The sequence below is a fragment of the Phacochoerus africanus genome, chromosome 2 (genome assembly GCF_016906955.1).
Source record: "Phacochoerus africanus isolate WHEZ1 chromosome 2, ROS_Pafr_v1, whole genome shotgun sequence".
In the NCBI taxonomy this organism is placed as follows: domain Eukaryota; kingdom Metazoa; phylum Chordata; class Mammalia; order Artiodactyla; family Suidae; genus Phacochoerus; species Phacochoerus africanus.
This window is the reverse complement of record NC_062545.1, coordinates 236,403,763-236,424,693: the sequence shown is the minus strand read 5'-3', so window position 1 is coordinate 236,424,693 and position 20,931 is coordinate 236,403,763. Positions and strand designations below refer to the sequence as shown.

Here is a 20,931-nt window from a genome sequence, read left to right as displayed (position 1 = left end):
GGCTCAGCAGTTAAGGAACCCAACTAGTATCCATGAGGATGCAGGTTCGATCCCTGGCCTCGCTCAGTGGGTTAAGGATCCGGCATTGCCTCAAAAAAAGACAAAAGACAAACAAACAAAAACTGTCCCTGAACCATCATGGTGAAATGAGTAGGAACAAACCCAGCTTTCAGCCTTCTAATTTAAAGTCAATATTTTAATAATCTCTTTGACTCTCCAGTTGGTTGCTCTCAGGCTACAAATGGATCACCACCAATAAGTAATTAAAGGAGAATAACAAATAGTTAGAATATAAATTACACAGGTGCTGACTTACAAATGCTAACGTTGTAGCAGAAGATTAAGCTCCCAGGAGGCTGGAGGTGTGTGTCTCTGCTTATTGCCATCATAATTCATTAATGGTCAAAGTAACGCTGAGATCAATATTCCTGTAGTCACAAGAATGAGAAAAAATGATGAGCATCAAAATAAGATACAGAGACCATTTCAAAATATTTCTCCCTACATAAGTAAGAAACCAGTCACTGTTGTGAATTTTAAAACTTAGATTTTCTTAGCCGTTACATGTTCAAAAGGCGGCACAGCTTAAAGGATTTTGAAAACTGTTGTTCCCTAGAAAGATCATACATAAACACAGTAAGAGAGTGAGGTCATTTTAGCTTTTTTCGTAATCTCAGTGCTAAAGAACTGGAAGGAAGGATACTGGGATATGGTAACTACCACAGAAGGCAATACAGCATGTGACTGTTTTACAAGTTCAATCCTAAAATATTGGATTGTCTGTATTAAGATCTGTGTTTAAACTCATGGTTCCAGGGCAGTTTCCAGGGCCCCAGCAGAGGGGATCAAATTCATTAGGACTGTGTTTAGAATCAAGGATTTTTTTTTTTTTTAATTTTTATTTCTTTTGTCTTTTTGCCCTTTCCAGGGCTGCCTCCGCGACACATAGAGGTTCCCAGGCTAGGGGTCTAATCGGAGCTGTAGCCGCTGGCCTACACCAGAGCCACAGCAACACGAGATCCAAGCCACCTCCTCAACCCACACCACAGCTCACGGCAACGCCGGATCCTTAACCCACTGAGCAAGGCCAGGGACCGAACCCGCATCCTCATGGTTCCCAGTCTGATTTGCCAACCACTGAGCCACGACGGGAATTCCAAGGATTTTGCATTTTTAACAGGTATTGCATGGACCAGTCTTTGAAAAGTATTGAGAGGCAAATGTTATTGTTTTTATGAATTTAATTACTACAATACAATACTTACTGTGTTAACAGTAAATGCACCTTACAATAAATTAAACAGTATGGATGAAATGAGACAGAGATGCTTATGATGATTCCTTCCCAACCCTAGTCCCAGCACCTGTGAACACTATTTTAAAGACTGCTGCTTTTAGTTCTTCTGGTCCTTCTCCCCTCTGACTTCTCCTATTTAAAGGAGTAAATACTGCTCTTTTACAATATACTTATATTTTAGATAAATTAGAATAATGAATATTTAAAATAGTGTAATTGACCTATTAGGTAAGTACCACTTTTGTGCAAAATTTGAAATAGTTTAACTCTTGCCAAGAGCAATCAAGAACTGAATAATTTAAAGCTGGCACGCAATGTGTAGGGCCACTGTGTTTATCTGTGTGGCTATGTGGCTGCCATTCTAGCCGGAATCACAAGTACAATGGAAATTTTAAGTACACACTCCTTGATAATGGAAATTTGGATATGATGAGTTTGGTGACTGGCTCTGCCCTCCTGCAGTCAACTCACGTCAGTCGTTTCATTAATTCTGCACTAGGCTGGGCCCACACATGACACGAATGAATTTTTCTGAGACTTGCTTTGGGAGTTTCAGCAGAGGTTTACTTGCATCTACCCTCATTTAACAGCAGCTCGTGAATCATACTGTTTTTATATGCACAGGAATGTGTAGAAGTGATTCAAGTGACTATTGCGTTAATTTTAATTTTTGGAGTTATAATTTTAAAATAGTTTTTATCCTATAACAAGATCATCTAAGCTTTCATTCAATGGGAGCGAAAACCTCAATTTCAAGAATGTATTCTTTGGGAACAGAAATTAGATATAATAAAATACTATAAAGAGGCCACATGGCCATATACCTTGCTATTAATTTTGGAGAGAGTACTCTGTGAAATATTAGAAATAATTCTGAGAAAATTTTAGAAAGCATTAGAGCAGACATGACTTTACACTTGCAAATATAGTCTTATAATTGAGCATAGGTAATGCAATGGGGAAAAAAATGCCAAGGCTGCAAGATCATCAGCATGATGTGTCCTTAAACTACAGAGACTGTTGATACTTAGGCTTTGAGATCATGCCCCATGACATTACACGTATGCCTATGAACAATCACTCGTGAATTACGCATTCTTTGACTATACTGGGTGTTTGGACAATGATTCCTCTTTTCAATTTCTTGCTTATGAATGGCCTCTAGTTACAAAAAATAAGCATTTAGCTCATTCATGTTATCTTCTTCCTCACAACCCTTCCTAGTTTGGGGTAGTTACATCTTTAAGTTTTATTGTGCCTACCCTATGACTTTAAATATTATGTTATACCTCAATTTCTCATTCTAAAAACTTGAATTATCTTGACTTGTCATTATAGAAGTTGAGGGTATCAGTGATACTATTCTCTTCATATCTCCTTCCTTTTCCACTTCCTACCTTTTGTCAGCCATACTTTCTTTTTTTTTCTTTTCTTTTTTTTTTTCCGTCTTTTTGCCATTTCTTGGGCTGCTCCCGTGGCATATGGAGGTTCCCAGGCTAGGGGTCTAATCAGACCTGTAGCCGCAGGCCTACGCCAGAGCTACAGCAACGTGGGATCCAAGCCAGGTCTGCAACCTACACCACAGCTCATGGCAACACTGGATCCTTAACCCACTGAGCAAGACCAAGGATCGACCCCGAAACCTCATGGTTCCTAGTCAGATTCGTTAACCAGTAAGCCACGACGGGAACTCCTGTCAGCTACACTTTCATATTATGAAGATTAATGTTTGCTTTTTTTTTCTGCAACATAACCAAGATCTTCCCTACTCTGTTCTTAGGCTGACTGTAAGAGTTTAAAGTGTCATCATCTACTCAAAGGAAAATGTTTTAGCACCATGGACCAGTCTTTGTTACACTCCATAAATTTTTGAAAAATCATACATTTTAGGAGTTCCCATTGTGGTGCAGCAGAAACACATCCAACTAGTATCCATGAGGATATGGGTTCAATCCCTGGCTTTACTTAGTGGGTCAGGCATCCAGTGTTGCCGTGAGCTGTGGTGTAGGTCACAGACATGGCTCAGATCCCAAGTTGCTGTGGCGGGGGTACAGAATAGCAGCTGTAACTCTAATGTGACCCTGAGCCTGGGAACTTCCATAAGCTGCAGGTACAGCCCTTAAAAAGAAAAGAAAAAAAAAAATCACACATTTTATTATTCTTTAAAACTGGACCATAACATTCTCAGCTTTTTGGGGTTTTTTGGAATTCTTAGTTGCCTATCTTTTTTACTGTCTAAATATATACTTTATCATAACACTCAAGTTTCTTCTGTTTTTTGTTTGTTTTTCTTTCTTTCAACCACATTATGAACAGCAGGAGTTCTCTCTTGCTCCTGAGTCCTTCCCTTTGTAGCATTTCATTCTCTTGCTCCCAAATGGAAGACTTTGTGTCATCCTCTCCTTCCCTTTCTGATTAGGACCCTGCTGCCTTCTTTCTTGAATAACCTCCTCATTCTGCTGGAATATACATTCAAGTAACTTTTCAATAAAGGAGTCCTGGGAAGTACCAGTTTGTGTAAAAGGCCTTTATTCTACTCTCACAGCTGACAGGTTGGCTGAATACGGAAAACAGCTTTAAATTCAATTTCCCCCAGAACTGAAAGGACCACACGATTATCTTATAGCAACCAGGGATGTTAATGAGAATTTGGCTGCTCAATTTTCATTCCTCTGTAGGTGGCCTAATTTTTCTCTCTGGAAACTTTAGAAGTTTTATTTATTCTTAGAGTTCTAAAATTTTACAAAGTTGTGTCCAAGTGGATTATTTTCCCCATCTATTGTAGGTGGCCCTCCGTGGGCTCTTTTAATGTAAACATGTATGTCCTTTGCTGGGAAATTTTCTTATAAAATTTTTCTAGTAGTTTCCCTTTACCATTTTCTCTGTTCTTCCTTTCCGTATTATTTAGCTGTTGGGTTTTCTTAGATTGGTTTTTGTATCTCCTCTCTTCTCTCATACTTCCCCTCAGCAGTGGAGAATGTCATTTCCATTGCAACATCTTCTTCACTAGTGTCCTCTTCTTTGTCCACATGAAATGATGAAAATAATAATAACTGCTACTAATAACTGTGTCAACCTGGAGACAATTTTGTTTTTACTACTCTGGCTACATCAAACAGTCAGGCCCACCCAACTGTTGATCTAGGTAGCATTCTCTCGGAGAGCTGATACTGAAAATGTCAGGGGATAGAATTTAAAAAAAAGAAAAGAAAACAAATGAAAAACCCCCTTACTGAAGTCCAATTGTAGGTATTGCTTTCCCCTCTTCTGCCAGGCTCATCATTCTCTCCTGGTAAAATTAAATTGGTCTGGCATAATTTGTACTTCACAAAATCACGTTGATTACTACCCAGTACCTCATGCTCTTCTAGGTGGCTGCAAATTGATTGTTTGATGATTTGTTCTTGTATCTTCCCAGGTATCCAAGATAAGCTGAATAGTCTATAATTACTACAGTTGTGCTTTTTCCTGTTTAAAATAAAAGTGTGGGGGGGACTCCATCTACAGATTTCCACTTGTCAGGCCCTGCTCCTGTCCAACCTTCCTCTGTTAAGATAAAGTCTGGTGGTCTTGCAATTACATTTGCCAATTCTGTAAGTGCCCTGGATGTGAGTAATCAGGCCCTGCTGATTTGAATGTACTGAGTTTTCTGAAGTGCTCTTCAATCACTTCTTTCCCCTTGTTTGCCTCTGTATCTCCAATAAGATAGCACTTAATCTGGTTTAGTTTCCTTATCATTGCTGATTAAAAAGAAAAAAAAAAAACAGTTAAAAACAGTGAAAGGCTCTGTTACTATAGTCATGTGTTAACAGATTTTGTTTAGCAGTGCTTGTTAATTGTTCTGTTAATAGCTTAATGATTATATTTTGCATCCTTTACATTTCTTCTGGTATTCTTCCTTCCATCCCTCCCTCCCAGCTTCCTTCTTTCCATCCTTCCCTCAGTGTTTCCTTCCTTCCTCACACCCTTCCACCCTCTGCACTCTTTTTCTTAATTTCTTATAGAGGGTGAGGTAAGGGGAAGGGAGGAAAAATGAATGAGGCGAAGAGTTCCACCTATTTTTATGACAGAGACATTTACTAATTACCAAATATCCATGTGATCCCCCAAATTTTACAGCCTCCTTATAGTTGGGGCAAGAGGCAAATGACTAGCTCTGGCCAATACATAAGAGCCATGAATTCCCCTTGCTCTCGTCCCTCCTGCCCAGGTAAGCAGGAAGACACGTTTCAGATGGTGTACAAACAAAATGCAAGCCTGAGTCACCACTTGATGACCGAGACCCCCAAGTCACCCCTGCAAGGGAGCCATCAGACCCCTAGAGGCCCATGTGTTAAGCTGCTAAGATTTGGGGTTTTATTTATTTATTTATGCTTTTTAGGGGTGCACCCGAGGCATATGGAAGTTCTCAGGCTAGGGGTCTAATCGGAGCTACAGTGGCTGGCCTACACCACAGCCACAGCAATGCCAGATGCAAGCCATTCTGCGACCTACGCCACAGCTCATGACAACACCTGACCCACTGAGGGAGGCCAGGGATTGAACCCACACTTCACGGATACTAGTTGGGTTTGTTACTGCTGAGCCACAATAGGAACTCCTGGGGCTTTATTTTTGCCACACATTCTACCTTATCTTCACTAAAACAGTACCAATTTCTGGATTAGTCAGATTAGGTTTTGCCAAGGGAACAAATTAACCCTGAAATCTAAGTGGCTTAACATAACAAAGGCTTACTTCTTACTTGTGGTATGTGATAGCTAGTCTCCAAAGAGAGCTCCCAATGACTCTTACCTCCAGGTGGTCACACCCTTGTCCAGTCACCTCCTTCTCTGCCTCTGCACTGATCTCATGATGCACTTTAACCAAGAAAATGTAGCAGAAGCTTTAGGAAATCTTGACAGCCTCTGAATTTGAAATCACGCAAGATATAAGAACTGTGACCATCCCACTGCAAAGAGAGGCCATTCACAAGTGGCTGGAGAATGAGAGGAGGAGCACTTAGGTTCCTGACCTGAGTGAAGAAGCCATCCTCAGTTCAGTCCCAGTCAGGCATTCCAAGGGCTCCAGCCCCAGCCATCTTTTGGCTACAACTACATGACGCTTAAAGTGAGAAGAGCAGAAGAACTGCCCAGGGGAGTCCAATCAACTCACAGAAATGTGAGCTATAACAATAGATCTTGTTGTTTTAAGCCATTCTGTATGGGATGGCTTGCTAAGCATCAATCATTAACTGAAATATGGTACACATCCAGTGCTGGTGTATGGGGGCTGAGCTCCACACAGACATTAATGGAACCACGTTGGTACAGGTTCTACCACCTTGTATCTGCACCACTGAGAACATGTGACCTCCTTTATTGCAGTGGTGCAGTGGCAAGGGAAGAGAGGGCTAGGGGTTGCATACCAACTTTTAAATGTTCCATCTCTGTTTCTAGTCCATCGGTCAAAGAGAAATGTGGGGGAGTAAATGGAGACTCAATGGGCACTAAATGCTTTGCTGCAAATCTTGCCACTGAAAATTTATCTTTTTTCTTCCCTAGTATTATAGCAAGGTTTGTTCAGGAGTCATCCAACTAACTTTCCCCAAACTGTAAACAGTGGGGTACAAGAATGGCTCATGTAACTCAACTGAGCCCATTGAGCATGTCTCCTCCCAGTTTTGCATTCTGTCATGTCTTGCTGATAGCATGAATTCAGCCATGGTGGAAATATTTATACCACAGAAAATGGCAAATGCTGTAAGTCAAGACCCTCCAGCCCTCTGGCCCTGCAGAGCTGGCTGGCAAAAATTTACCAGACCACTAGTTACATACAATCCAAAATAAACCTATTATTCAGGCTGCCCCTATATTCATGCATATTCACTTATTATTACACGAAGAATTTTGAAAACTTGCCATCAACAATCTTATCTTTTTATTCCACATACCAAATAACAGGCTGAACCCATGATTTTTGCGCAAACCTGAGTAACCTTTATTAATAATAAAAAAGATAATTTGAAGTTTTCTATATGTAATAAGAATGTGTATATGTAATCAGAATGTGAGTATTTTTATTCATTATAGCCCAGTACTGGACATGTGGCTATAAAGTAAGTCTAGAATGTACCTATTTTTAGCCAGCATCAATAAGGATTTTATCATTTTAATAATTAATTACATCTAAAAACACCATCTTAGGTACTGATTTATTCTCGAAGCTTTAGCATCTTTCAGGGTTTAGAGTTTATAGAACAAAACTCTTTTCTTTTAAGCCTTGCTGAAAGAGTTAATTTAGCTTGCTGTTCCAGGTCACCGACTCTTCCTCTCCTAGCCTTCACCCTCCATATACACACATAAAGAAAGGTCATCAACAAGGTTCAAGCTTCTATTATGGGATATGAAGCAATAACATTTGAAAAAGCACCTTGGAGGCCTGAAGGAGTTACATCTTTCACTAGTGCCTACTTTACAGCTCTGGAGTATTTTGGTTCCTGAACACCTAGATTATTATTTATTAAAAGTATGAGAAGAGTCCAGTTGGAGGGAAAACCTCACTGACCAAGGAAGAAAGGATATGCTTACAAATGACGTCTGAAAATAAGATGACCAGAAAACTTTCACTATGAACAGCAAGGGATTTTAACTGGATCCACACCTAATTATATGGCAAAATAAAAGATAAGATGGTTCCAGAAAGAAGGAAACAAGTCATCCTTAAAATACTGCTTCCTGGAGTTCCCGTCGTGGCGTAATGGTTAACGAATCCAACTAGGAACCATGAGGTTGCTGGTTCGATCCCTGGCCTTGCTCAGTGGGTTAAGGATCCGACACTGCCATGAGCTGTGGTGTAGGTTGCAGACATGGCTCGGATCCTGCGTTGCTGTGGCTCTGGCATAAGCTGGTGGCTACAGCTCTGATTAGCACAGAAGCACTCGGGAAACTGAGGACTCCTAATGAACTTTTTTTTTTTTAATGGCTGCACTTGTGGCATATGGAAGTTCCCAGGCCAGGGCTGAAACTGAGCTGCAGCTGTGACCTATACTATTGTGGTGGCAAGGCCAGATCCTTTAACCACTGCACCTGGCCAGGGATCAAACCCACACCTCCGCAGCAACTCAGCTGCTTCAGTTTGATTTTTTTTTCCCTCTTTTCTTTCCTTCTTCTTTCCTTCCTTCCTTCCTCCCTCTCTCCCTCCCTTCCTCCCTTTCTTCTTCCTTCCCTCCCTCCTTTCTTTCTGGCCACACCTATGGCATATGGAAGTTCCCGGGCTAGGGGTCAAATTGGAGCTGCAGCTGCAGGCCTTCACCACAGTCACAATAACATGGGATCCAAGCTGCATCTCCAACCTACACCTCAGCTCAGAGCAATGCCAGATACTCAACCCACTGAGCGAGGCCAGGGATCAAACCCGCATCCTCACAGACATTATGTCGGGTTCTTAACCTGCTGAGCTACAGCAGGAACTCCCTCTCTTGATGAACTTTGATAATTTCTCCCCAATTAAAAATTTCCCTTTGCCAACTAACCTATGGTGTTAAAAGTTAGAAGAGTCCCTCCTGGGGTGGGGAGACTGCTTGGAACAGGGCCTGGCCCACAGGAACAACGTTAACTGTCATTTTTATTACTACAATAATCATTAGTGCTGTTAGTACTTCATCACAAAATAAAAGGAAAAGCCTCCGACTTCTGCCTTTTACTATTCCATCCACTTCAACTCAACAGAACCCACAGCAATTCAGCCTTCGTTGGTTGATGGCCTCTATGTGCCAGATCCAGGCAGAGCAGCCACTGAAGGCTGATTTCTGGCTGCATGGGGTCACCCCACTGCAGAGAGCTACACCCGTGGGAGGATTTCTCTGCTGCAAACATCCCTGAAAGGTTCTGTGGTTCATTTCTTCCCTGGTCACTGTGGTGCTGTTCAAAGATTTTCCACAGTTCAATCCTGAGCCAATGTGAACCGAGGGAACTACTCTGGCTGGGTTTCCTCACGAGGAAACCTGGCCAGGTGGGAGGTGAAGCAGGACGGATTTGCTCTGTGTTTGTGTTCTGCTGCAGTGGTTGTGCCATGTTTTGTTTCACAACCGCACCAGTCAACTTTGCCTAAATAGAAACACCCTGTGTAGTCTTTTGTAACACCAGTATTATTTTAAGGAAACATAAGGAGGTGGGACAAAAGAAAATGGCCATTAATCAGAACTCCAGTCCCATGCAGCGCTCTCTACGAGGTGCCTTTAGAACCATCCACGCTGAACAGTTGTCTGGAGGTCATTTGTAACCAAGGCACTCAGCAGTGGACAGGATCAAAAATGATTAGTTACCTCCTTCAGGATTCACGGTCACTGGCGTCTCCAGGAACTCCTGCTCTGCAGCTCACTTCTGGAGCTGCACCAATAGATGAGCCAGGAACCCAATGAAATGAAATTGGGAAACATCGCTTCTCATTAGGCAAACCTAACGCTCTAATGATTGTTGTCAAAAACAAAAATGAAAACAAAACAAAAACCCCAAGACCCTGCAGCAGTGTTTTTTCATTTCCTCCCTTCCCTCCTGAGGAAGCAGCTTCCTGACACTACCTTGATATATATTCCTCTTCCTTTCAGATACAGAACTGGGTGCTCTGCAGCAGGTGCACAGCTAGTGAAGGGGGCACCAAGAGCTGGGGGAGAGGATGGTTGTAACCAGGCAGTGAGCGTGGACTCACCATCCCCCTTCCAGCTGCACTGCAGCCTCAGTGGGTCTGCTGGGGGTGAGGAATCTCATCTACTTGGTTGCTTCCAGACTGAGTGGGTAAGGGCATGGACTCCCAGCCAGAATGCTTGGGTTTGAATCCTTGGCTCAGCCACTAATCTTGCAGTTTAACCCTGCTGTTGCCTCAGTTTTCCTATCTATAAAATGGGGATAAAAGTACTTTGTACTTCCTAGAGTTCTAATGAGATTAAATGAGTTAATATCTGCGAAACACTTAAAACAGAGACCAGCACATAGGAACCACCCAGTAAATGTTAGCTATTATTATTATCATCATCACTTTGGAATATCTCCAAACCATAATTATGATACAACATCATTATATTGTCTTCAAGCTGCATACCATGAAACTACCAATAGGCAAAAATTAGCCAGTCCATTTGCAATTTTAGCTATTAAACTCTTTATTATGTGATCCAAGGTGAACATCTTGGGCTGATTAAAGTCAGTGAAGACTCAGGTGAGGTTCCAGGATTCTATTTGACCAGTAATCCTACTTCTAGGACTACCTTCCATGGGAATTTTCAGATACACAAGGACAGCGTACAAAGAAGCTCACTGCAGCATTGTTTATATGGTAGGTATATCCTACATGTGGAACCATCTGAGAGTGATTAAGTTAGGGACAGCAAATACTACAGATGCTACGCGGCCATCAAGAAGAGTGCTTTTGATGAATTTTTATTGATTAGGAAATGCTCATGAAATAAACGTATGTAGAAAATCAGGCTTCAGGAATTCCCTTAGTGGCTCAGTGGTTAACAAACCCGACTAGGATCCATGAGGATGCAAGTTCAATCCCTGGCCTCGCTCAGTGGGTTAAGGATCTAGTGTTGCTGTGAGTTGTGGTGTAGGTCACAGATGTAGCTCGAATCCCGAGTTGCTGTGGCTGAGGCATAGGCCAGCAGCTGTAGCTCCGATTCCACCCCTAGTCTGGGAACTTCCATATGCTGTGGGTGTGGCCCTAAAAAGCAAAAAAAAAAAAAAAAAAAAAAAAAAGGAAAATCAGGCTTCAAAACCATGTGCATAAATAGGACCACATATGGTAACTACCCACATGTGCAGAGAAAAGAAAGTCTAGGGCAATGAGTCAAGATGTTAACAGTGGTGATTCCCATGGTGGAAAAACTCAACACATACTTTTTATTTACATTTCTTTATGTTTTTTGGTGTCTCCCCATTTTATACACAAACACAAATTAGTTTTCTATTTGGAGAAAACATTAAGTCATAAAACCAAAACATTTAATAAAGACTCAGAAGACACAGCAGACTGCTAATTTGTTTGGTTGTTTTTTTTTTTTTTTAGCCCCAAACAACATCACATAACAGAGACAGGTGTTGCTAACTCTTAACCCTTTGCTTTGCTTCGGAAAGAAAACCATGGAAAATCTCTCACTTAAAAAAAGAAACAGAGAGAGTGAGAGAGATGGGCAGGGGCAGTTAGGGAGGCTAGCAAGGGCCTCTTAAGGTATAGAAGACAACATGGCATTGACTAATCACAACCATTTGTTTTCACAACATTGGGTAGAAACATCCTTGGCCCAAAGCAAAATGGAAGAGAGCCATCTATCAGCTCTTTTGGAAGAAGTAAAGCACATAAATAAATAAAAAAAAACCTCTGCGGTTAAAATAAAAAGAAAGAAAGAAAAAGAATACTAATACAAACAGGACATCAAACAAGTCCAAGTAGGCAAGTAACAGAACTCCCATGCCCCTGCCTGCAGAACATTGCCAATAAACCTCCAATTCTGAGTCCTGTGCTTAAGATTATTAAGAAGAGCCCACTTTGAAAACATCAGGGAATGCCAGCTTTAAACTGCCGGCCACCTAACACCATTCAGCGCAGGGCACGGGTACCACCCTCTGCCCAGGGACCCTCCCTCTTCAGGTTTATGCTCAAGAGGGGTAGGCCTGCAGGAGCTGTGCCTTGGCCTGAAAGGCAAGATTAATAAAATTAGGATTATTTATGATTCAGGAGTGATTTAGTAATATTTTTCAAGAACCTGAAGGATTTATGTAGAGGAACTGCTGTTTTAGTAACTAAACCCTTTTGGCTGGACTCCAAGATAAACCAGACTTGTCTGGCTTCCGCCCTGAGTCCCTCCACCTCTCCCAGTTTCTCTTGGCAAATGATCTCTTCTACTCCACTGGAGGGTGATGGTCAAGGAGATGACCTTCCGGCTGCTGGATCAACGCTTGCCCCCACCTCAAAATATCTCAGTTCTCTCTTTGTTCCTTCGGATCTCAAAGGAGGACTCAAGAACTCAAGGCAGGGTTCGCCTTCTGCATGCCAGGAGCTGGCAGATACATTACCTCACTTAATTCCCACAAACACTTTGTGAAGTAGTCACAATCATCCCTATTTTGCTTGTTAAGGGATAGATGAAATTTGTTCTTTCAGCAGCCAGTAGGAGAATTCCTCCTGGGGACAGAACCATCTTTGTGGGGAAATGCAGTGACCAGCTTCTTTGGGCCACAGTGGGAGGAGTAGGTTATAGAGAAACGGGTAGAAAATGGGGGGGGGGGGGCGGGCGGGGAGCACTGTGGGCTCTTCACTCAAAAAGAAGGGAGGGGCAAGAGGAAAGCAGGAGGTTTGGAAAAAGACTGTGCAGGACACCAAATGACCCCACTCTCAAAAGTAGAGCTCTTCAAATCTCCAGTATATTTATTACATTCATGCAGTGTTTGCAGAAAGAGAATTTTCTGAATGGGCTTACTAGCCCAGGGTGAAACAGAAGCGCCGTGTGTTTCACGTGAGATGGAGACAGGTGATTCCATAAGGAAATATTTCCTAAATCAAAGAGCGGGAAGGTCCCAATTGAGTTACATAAAGGAAGGGAGGTGGCGACTGAGGCTCAGAGAAGTCAATCAACTTTCCTAAGATCACACAGTAGTGATGTATACGCATATCACTAGCAGAGACAGAACTGAATCCAGGTATGTTTGTCTCCAATGTCTATGTGTTTTACTCTGTTCCACACAGTGCACTAAGTGAGATGGCTTTCTCCTCCCCAAAGGCAACCCTTCCACTGGTGTACTTCATGATGCACAGTAATAGTAGCGAATATTTATTGAGTGCCTACTACACACCAGGTATTGTACCATGGATTAGCTCATGTGGTCCTCACCACATCACTATATATATTTGAGAGTATAATTATTTTAAATATGGGAACTGCTGTTTAGAGAAGGTAAGACACTGACTCAAGGTAAGACACTGCTGTAGGTGTCAGAACCTGCATTCGAACCAGACTGTTGTGTTCTCTCATCTCATCCCTTCCCACCTCCTCTAGGAATGATTCCTCTAATTAACCCACCTAATTAACCCATTCCCTCCCTGACACACCCTGGGCTTGGGCTTGGACTTAGTGGTGTTTGTAGAGGCCTTGCAACACTGAACACAGAAGATGCTCTGATGAGCTCAGGTCAAAGTCACTGTTACAGCTCAGGCTAATGGTGTGACTCGGGAGGGATGGCAAACCTTTTCTCTAAAGAGACAATCAGTAAACATAGTCAGCTTTTTTTCTTTTTTCCTTTTTAGGGCCACACCTGCGGCACATGGAAGTTCCCAAGCTAGGGGCTGAATTGGAGCTACAGCTGTCTACCTATACCACAGCCATAGCAATCCCAGATCTAAAGCACAACTGTAAACTATACTGCGGCTTGCAGCAATGCCAGATCCTTAACCCACTGAACAAGGCCAGGGATCGAAAACCCGCATCCTCACGGACACTACGTCAGGTTCTTAACCCACTGAGCCACAATGCAAACTCCCATCTTCAGCCTTCTGGTCCAGAACACCAACTACTCAGCTCTGCTGTTGTGACGTGAAAGCAGCCATAGATGTAAATACATGAGCGCAGCTGTGTTCCAGTAAGACTTTATTTAGGGACAATGAAATTTGAATTTCATATAATTTTTATGCACCATAAAATATCATTCTTCTTTTGATTTTTCTCCCCAACCATTCTTAGTATGAGAGCACAGAAACATGGGAGGCAGGCTGGATTTGGCTCACAGGTTAAGGTTCTCTGACCCCTGTTTCACTAAGACCCCTCCTTTTGGGCCCTGCCCCAGCTGGGCTGTATGCAGGCTGAACAATCTCTGGGCTGGGCTTTGATCCTTCCTGCCTCAAAACCACACAGATTCAGTTCTCCAGCCTCTGTTCATTGCTCTCTCATTAGGAGCTTTCCTCCAATCCTACAGCTCCTCCTGCCAAATCGGAAAAGAAGAAATTGTCTGCTGTGGCTGAAGGAGTTGGCCATAAAATAAGACAAAAGTGCCATCACTTAGATGACCCTTGGTGAAGCTAAGCCCTGGGGGACAGGTTAAAGGAAGGTTACCCTAAGGCTATGACAAGGTTTGAGAAAAACATGCTTCAAATAGACTGAATATCCTAAAAGGAAATCTCTGGGAACAGTAGAGAAGACAATGCTAAGAATCTGAGACCAAGGAAAGAACCCTGGAGTCAGAAAGAGAAATGCCTTTCTCATGCATGAGGCAAAGGTCAGAGGACAAGAGACAATAGGACAAGTGAAGGACAAGAACACAAATCAGGCCAGGGGACAGCTTAAGTCCAGAGCCAGAGAGAAGACTAAAATGCACTCAGGAAAGATGGAGAATAATAACTGTCAACATTTATTAACCATCTGCTAAGTTTCAGGCACTACACTGCTGAGTTCTTTACATATATCATCTTACTTAACCCTTTCAACATGCTAGTAAAACAGTTTCACTTGCATCTCAATATTTATTTTTGAAAATTTATTCATTCATTCATTTATTTACCACACATCTTCCATGTAGCAGACACTGAGATAGATGCTGAAGGTACGTGAGTAAGCAAAAACACACCTTGTGCCTGCTCTCACGCAGATCATAGTTAAATATAGAAATTTGCAAATTTTTTTTCTTTAAAGGGCCAGAGCAATTATTTAGGCTTTGTGAGCCATAAAATCTGCTGCAACTACTCAACTCTACCACTGTAGTTAGTACAAAAGTGGCCACAGATAATATGTAATTAAGTGGGTTGGCTGTGTTTCAACAAAACTTCATTTTAAAAAGACAGGCTGCTTGGATTTCCCTTTGTGGCTCAGTGGGATAAGAATCCAACTAGTGTCCATGAGGATGCAGGTTCTATCCCTGGCTTCGCTCGGTAGGTTAAAGGATCCAGTGTTTGCTGCAAGCTGCGGCATAGGTTGCAGATTTGGCTCAGATCTGGTGTGTTGCCGTGGCTGTGGCTGTGGCTGTGGCTGTGGCATAGGCTGGCAGCTGCAGCTCTGATTCAACTGCTGGCCTGGGAACTTAATATGCTGTGGTGTGGCCCTAAAAAGGCAAAAATAAATAAATTAATTACATAAAATAAAGAAAAAAACAAGCTGCCAGCCAAAGTTGGCAATAGTTTGCTGACTCCTGGTCTAGGAAAGGAGAAATATTAATTACACAGAAAAAAAACAATATTAAGTGCTATCAAATAAGTTCATCACACTAAAAAAAAACCTTTAAGAGGGAGTTCCTGTCGTGGCTCAGTGGTTAACGAATCTGACTAGGAACCATGAGGTTGCGGGTTCAATCCCTGGCCTCGATCAGTGGGTTAAGGATCCGGTGTTGCCATGAGCTGTGGTGTAGGTCGCAGATGCGGCTTGGATCCAGTGTTGCTGTGGCTCTTGTGTAGGCTGGCAGCAACAGCTCCAACTGGACCCCAGCCTGGGAACGTCCATATGCCGTGGGTATGGCCCTAGAAAAAGACAAAAAGACCCCAAAAAAATCTATAAGAGGAGGGATTTTATCTATTCGGGGAAATCAAAGATTTTCTAGTGGGAGTGGGTCTTAAATCTAAATCTAGTAATTACTGAAGAGGAAGGCAAGACCATTCCAGACAGAGGACACAGTATGTGCAAAGACCCTGTGGTAGAAGGGATCATGAAAAAACACAAGGTTCAAAGACTTATGCAGCTGGAGCAGAAAAAGTTAAAATCATTAGATATAAGATGAGGCTGAAAAAGACAAGTAGGGGTCAAACCATGTAAGATCTTGTGGCTCTTGTTACAGAATTAAGTCTCTATCTAAATACAGAAACAACGGCACAAGAAGTTAGTTAACAAGCTCAAGGCAGTATAGCTAGTGAAAGACAGAGCTAGAAGCCTATTTCCAGAACCAAGCTCTAGTATTCTTTGTTCACTTTGGTTTTATGTTTGCCTAGTGTTTTCACAAATATCCCTTTATGAAACTCTAAAAGCTCTCAACTAAACGGAAAGGGAATTTTGTCCACACTTAGGCTGGAAAGTTAAGGCCTGGACATAGCTGAAAACCAGAGTCAACTCGGTAGAGAAGTCCCAGTTAACAGAGAAGGAAGTACAGGATTGGGAACAGTTGTGTCCTCTATTCTTTTTTCATCTCACGTCAAATAATGGTCTTTGGAACACTGTCATGCTCCTTAAGCCAGCTGATCTAGCTAGCCCCTGACTACCTCTGCAGTTCTGTCATCATCACCTTGTTTGCCACTCTCCCCTCTGACAAAACTGTATGACCTGCTGTTCTAAGAAAACCCCACATCTCCTCTTTAATCCTATACAGTTCCTTCTGCTGGCAGAGCACATACCTTCCCTTCCTTAAGCAACAACTTAGCAATGACTCCTCAGGCCTCCGGTTCTGCAGGAAGCTTTCCTGGCCTCTTCCCCAACTGGCCTGAACACTGCTCCTCAGCTCTGCTCCCGCAGGTCCCTATGTTAATGGCTAACATCCTAAACTACTGTTCATGGTCAGCCTTCCCCCCCTGGACTCTGACAGCACAGAAATTTTCTGATAGGCATTTAGCATTTTCTATGTAGAGGTCAACTTGTTTAACTTGCTGCTAATCCACTTGTTTCTGCCTCCTAATTATCCTCATATTTCTCTTTTAGAGTTCCTGCCATCAGCAGTTCCCAAAGCGGGATCTGTGGTCAGACAGCATCAGCATCACCTGGGAACTTGCTAGAAATGCAAATTCTTAAGCTTTGCTCCATCTCAGGAATCAGAAACTCTGGGGGTTGGGGTCCAGCAACCTGTGTTTCTAATAAGCCTCCAGGTAATTCTGATCTGCACTAACATTTGAGAATCACTGCCTTGTGGGAAGTTATTGCTCATTAAATTGTTGTTGATTCCCTGAGGATGGCACCCAGGTATTTTCAATTTGGAAAAGAAGCAGCGTAATTGAGGAAATGACAATAAAAGCTTTTATTAGGCTGGTTTTTTTTAGAGAACGAATTTTCTGACATGCTATTTCAAATACGTGACTGGTTCAGTGAAGACTCTCCTTCATGTACCTTTAAAAACAGGACCCATTCTCCTCTGGTCTGGCTCAGTCTGGCTTGGGTGTGTCTTGCTCAAGGGCAGGGGCTTGGATGCGATAAACTCACCAGGTGTCTTCCTGGGTGCAGGTTCTCTGCTTCCAGGATACTCTATACACCATGAAAAAAATACAGGTTAGGGAGCAGGGCGTTATTTACTCAGGGACTTTGGGCTTTCGACCAACAAGGAAGTACCTGCTTTTTCCCTCCCTCATAAGGTGAGTCTCTGCCAGTCTATACTCATAAAAAGAGATGACCAGGACTTTTCGAGAAAGGTAATTGTTTGGTTTTAGGTCATAAAAATGAATCCTTGCTTTGTTTTCAAAGGAACATGCTCTTCACGCAACCTGTACAAACTGAATGACAAGTAGGTGAGGCCCAAGATTGGAAAGATAAAACTTTGTTGATTTTTGGCTGGAACAATAGGACAAAGGAGGAGCTTGTTGGTATAAGCTCCATAAAACATAATAATATTAGTCATGTAAACAGAAGAAAACAGGAGAGGCTTAATGAGATAAATTACACCAGTCACCACAGAAGGGATTAAAATATTCTGATAAAGCAAACACTAAAAGGTCCAAAAGAAAGGATAAAGGGAAGCGTGATAACTTCAGATTGGGAAAACAATGGATCCTTCTATCCACTGACAAGAGGAGCTTTCAGAGGCTGCCTCTGCCAACTGGGAGTGCCCATTAGGATCCCGCTTTTCCTAAAAAAAAAAAAAAAAAAAGATCCCCTGCTACCCAAGCCACTGGGAGACATAACCAACACATTCTTTTCTTCTTTTCAATTCTTTTTTCTCCCTTCACCATTGCAAAGTGATCCATTTTGCTCTGTACGTCTGGGAAGGGAATAAAAGTGCTCACAGGTTTGCGACTCTCTATTTGCATTCTCTGGATTTGCTGGCCTGACTTACAAAGTGTGAATCTGCTGCATTCTCCAGGCCAGGGGAAAACAGCCAGCTTATCAGTGTTTTAAGATTGCCCAGGTAACTGCATGAGTGGCAATGTTTTCACATGGACATTTGGACGATTGAGGCATAGCGCATGGTTTTGTGCTGTTTAAACTAGTAGTGCTGCCGGGTCTGGAGTTGATAATATGTATCTGTACAGTTATCTTTATTAACGTGTACATCTCTATGAAGTAATACAACTTTTTCAAAACTTAGAACAGGCAAATTCTTACTGGCTTACATGTCCATAAACATCTTGGCAATGGTGATAAGCACAAGGTTGCAAAAGCCAGTAAGCATTTTAAACACAATAGAATAATAAATAATAATAACCACCACCAGGTACAAAACCCAGGTTCAAGAGCTGACAATACAACTTCTAGAGAGATTCCATCGGAGCTTTTCAGGGACATCCTTCCTGTCAAAACTGAGCATAGGTGTTTTCAAAATAAACTTCCGGGGAGTTCCTGTCGTGGCGCAGTGGTTAACGAATCCGACTAGGAACCATGAGGTTGCGGGTTCGGTCCCTGCCCTTGCTCAGTGGGTTAACGATCTGGCGTTGCCGTGAGCTGTGGTGTAGGTCGCAGACGAGGCTCGGATCCTGCGTTGCTGTGGCTCTGGCGTAGGCCGGTGGCTACAGCTCCGATTCGACCCCTAGCCTGGGAACCTCCATATGCCACGGGAGCGGCCCAAAGAGATAGCAAAAAGACAAAAAAAAAAAAAAAAAACTTCCGTTCATTTGCTTAACTGTTTTTAAAGTAATAATATGCATTTGTATAGAAAACATTAAAAATACAGGGATATTAAAGAAAAAAGTAAAACAGCCTGTGATCATAAGACCTACATAAAACCACATTTTAGCTTATTTCCTTCTAAGCTTTTTTTCTGTGTACATATTAAGATGCACACACACACAAATACCCATAAGTATTATCCAAGTCAACATCATACTATGATATATTACATTTACTCTTATACATTTACTCCTGCAGAACCCTTTTTTTTTTACTTAACAATTTTAAACAATTTTTTTTTTTTTTGGCCAACAAAAATTTTAAAGCAAAGGTTGTAAACTGGTAGCCAATAAATAAGTTTGATTGGCTCACCGGGTGTTCAACCACATGGAGCTCAGCTGTTCCTATATGACAGCACCCATGCTTTCTACTTTACTGCAGTTCCCCATTGTTCCCTATTGTCTCCAATTGAGATTGTCAATTGCTGTTTATAATTTTACATTCTTTAAAAAAAAATAATGATAGAAATAAGAGAAAAATGAAACAGTTCTCTTCTCCACTAAATGTCCAGATTACTTCACTCACTTCTGTTATTGCATGGCACCCAAGTTTGAAATACTTTTACTAAAGCATGCTTCTTCTGCAGAGGCTTTAAAAAATATAGCATTATATGACTTCCATAATTTATTGAACCAAATCACTGTTGGACATTCAAGTTGTTTCCAATTTGTTGATATTAGCAATAAAACTGGAAGGAACATCTTTTTGTAACAGTGAAAGATACATTCCTAGAAGCAGAACTGCTTTTTTATGTAAATTTTCAAATTTTTGATATAGATTTCCAAATTCCTTTCAGAAAAATTCCACCAAATACATTTTACTAAGAGTGGAGGACTTTGCTTAGTTCCCTGATTCTCTTGCTAGAGCATTGCTAAACTATTTACCAACTTGAGCTAAAAAATAGCATTTCAGGCATTATGCTAAGTGAAATACTGCATGATCTCACATGTGTAATATTTTAAAAAGGCATTTTATTTTTGTTTTAATATGCATTTCATAGTCATTTTTTCATATGTGTGTGTGTGTGTATATATATATATACATATATATATATATATACACAATTGTATTTCCTTTGAGAATTTCCTGATCATGTGTTTGCTCATTTTTCTACTAGGATATTCATAGTTTCCTGAGTGGATTATGAAAGTTTCATATATTAATGATATTACTTTATTTGATTAACTTTGCTATATTTCCCCATTTCTTTTTTTTTTTTTTGTCTTTTTAGGGCCACACCCACAGCATATGGAGGTTCCCAGGCTAGGAGTCGAATCGGAGCTGTAGCCACCAGTCTACGCCACAGCCACAGCAACTCGGGATCCGAGCCGCATCAGCAACCTACACCACAGCTCATGGCAACGCCGGATTCTTAACCCACTGAGCAAGGCCAGGGATCAAACCTGCAACCTCCTGGTTCCTAGTCAGATTTGTTAACCACTGACCCACAACAGGAACTCCATTTCCCCATTTCTTATATTAATGTTTTTCATGATTTTTTTTCACATGGTGAAATATTTAGCATGCATCACAAAACTGTAAATCAACTATGCTTTAATAAAACTTTAAAAAATGAAAAAGAGGGGTTCCCGTCGTGGCGCAGTGGTTAATGAATCCGACGAGAAACCATGAGGTTGTGGGTTCGGTCCCTGCCCTTGCTCAGTGGGTTAACGATCTGGCGTTGCCGTGAGCTGTGGTGTAGGTTGCAGACGCGGCTCGGATCCCGCGTTGCTGTGGCTCTGGCGTAGGCCGGAGACTACAGCTCCGATTGGACCCCTAGCCTGGAAACCTCCATATGCCGCGGGAGCGGCCCAAGAAATAG

The 20,931-nt window shown here is 41.9% G+C and overlaps 1 long non-coding RNA gene across 1 annotated transcript in view; it reads right to left on the bottom strand.

Moving 5' to 3' along the window:
* The window catches only part of LOC125120088 (uncharacterized), a 111,982-nt gene that overhangs the window by 73,604 nt on the left and 17,447 nt on the right, over positions 1 to 20,931 (bottom strand). The window contains exon 2 of the long non-coding RNA XR_007133242.1: positions 317 to 428. This is a non-coding gene — a long non-coding RNA (uncharacterized LOC125120088). The remainder of the gene's footprint in view (positions 1 to 316; positions 429 to 20,931) is intronic.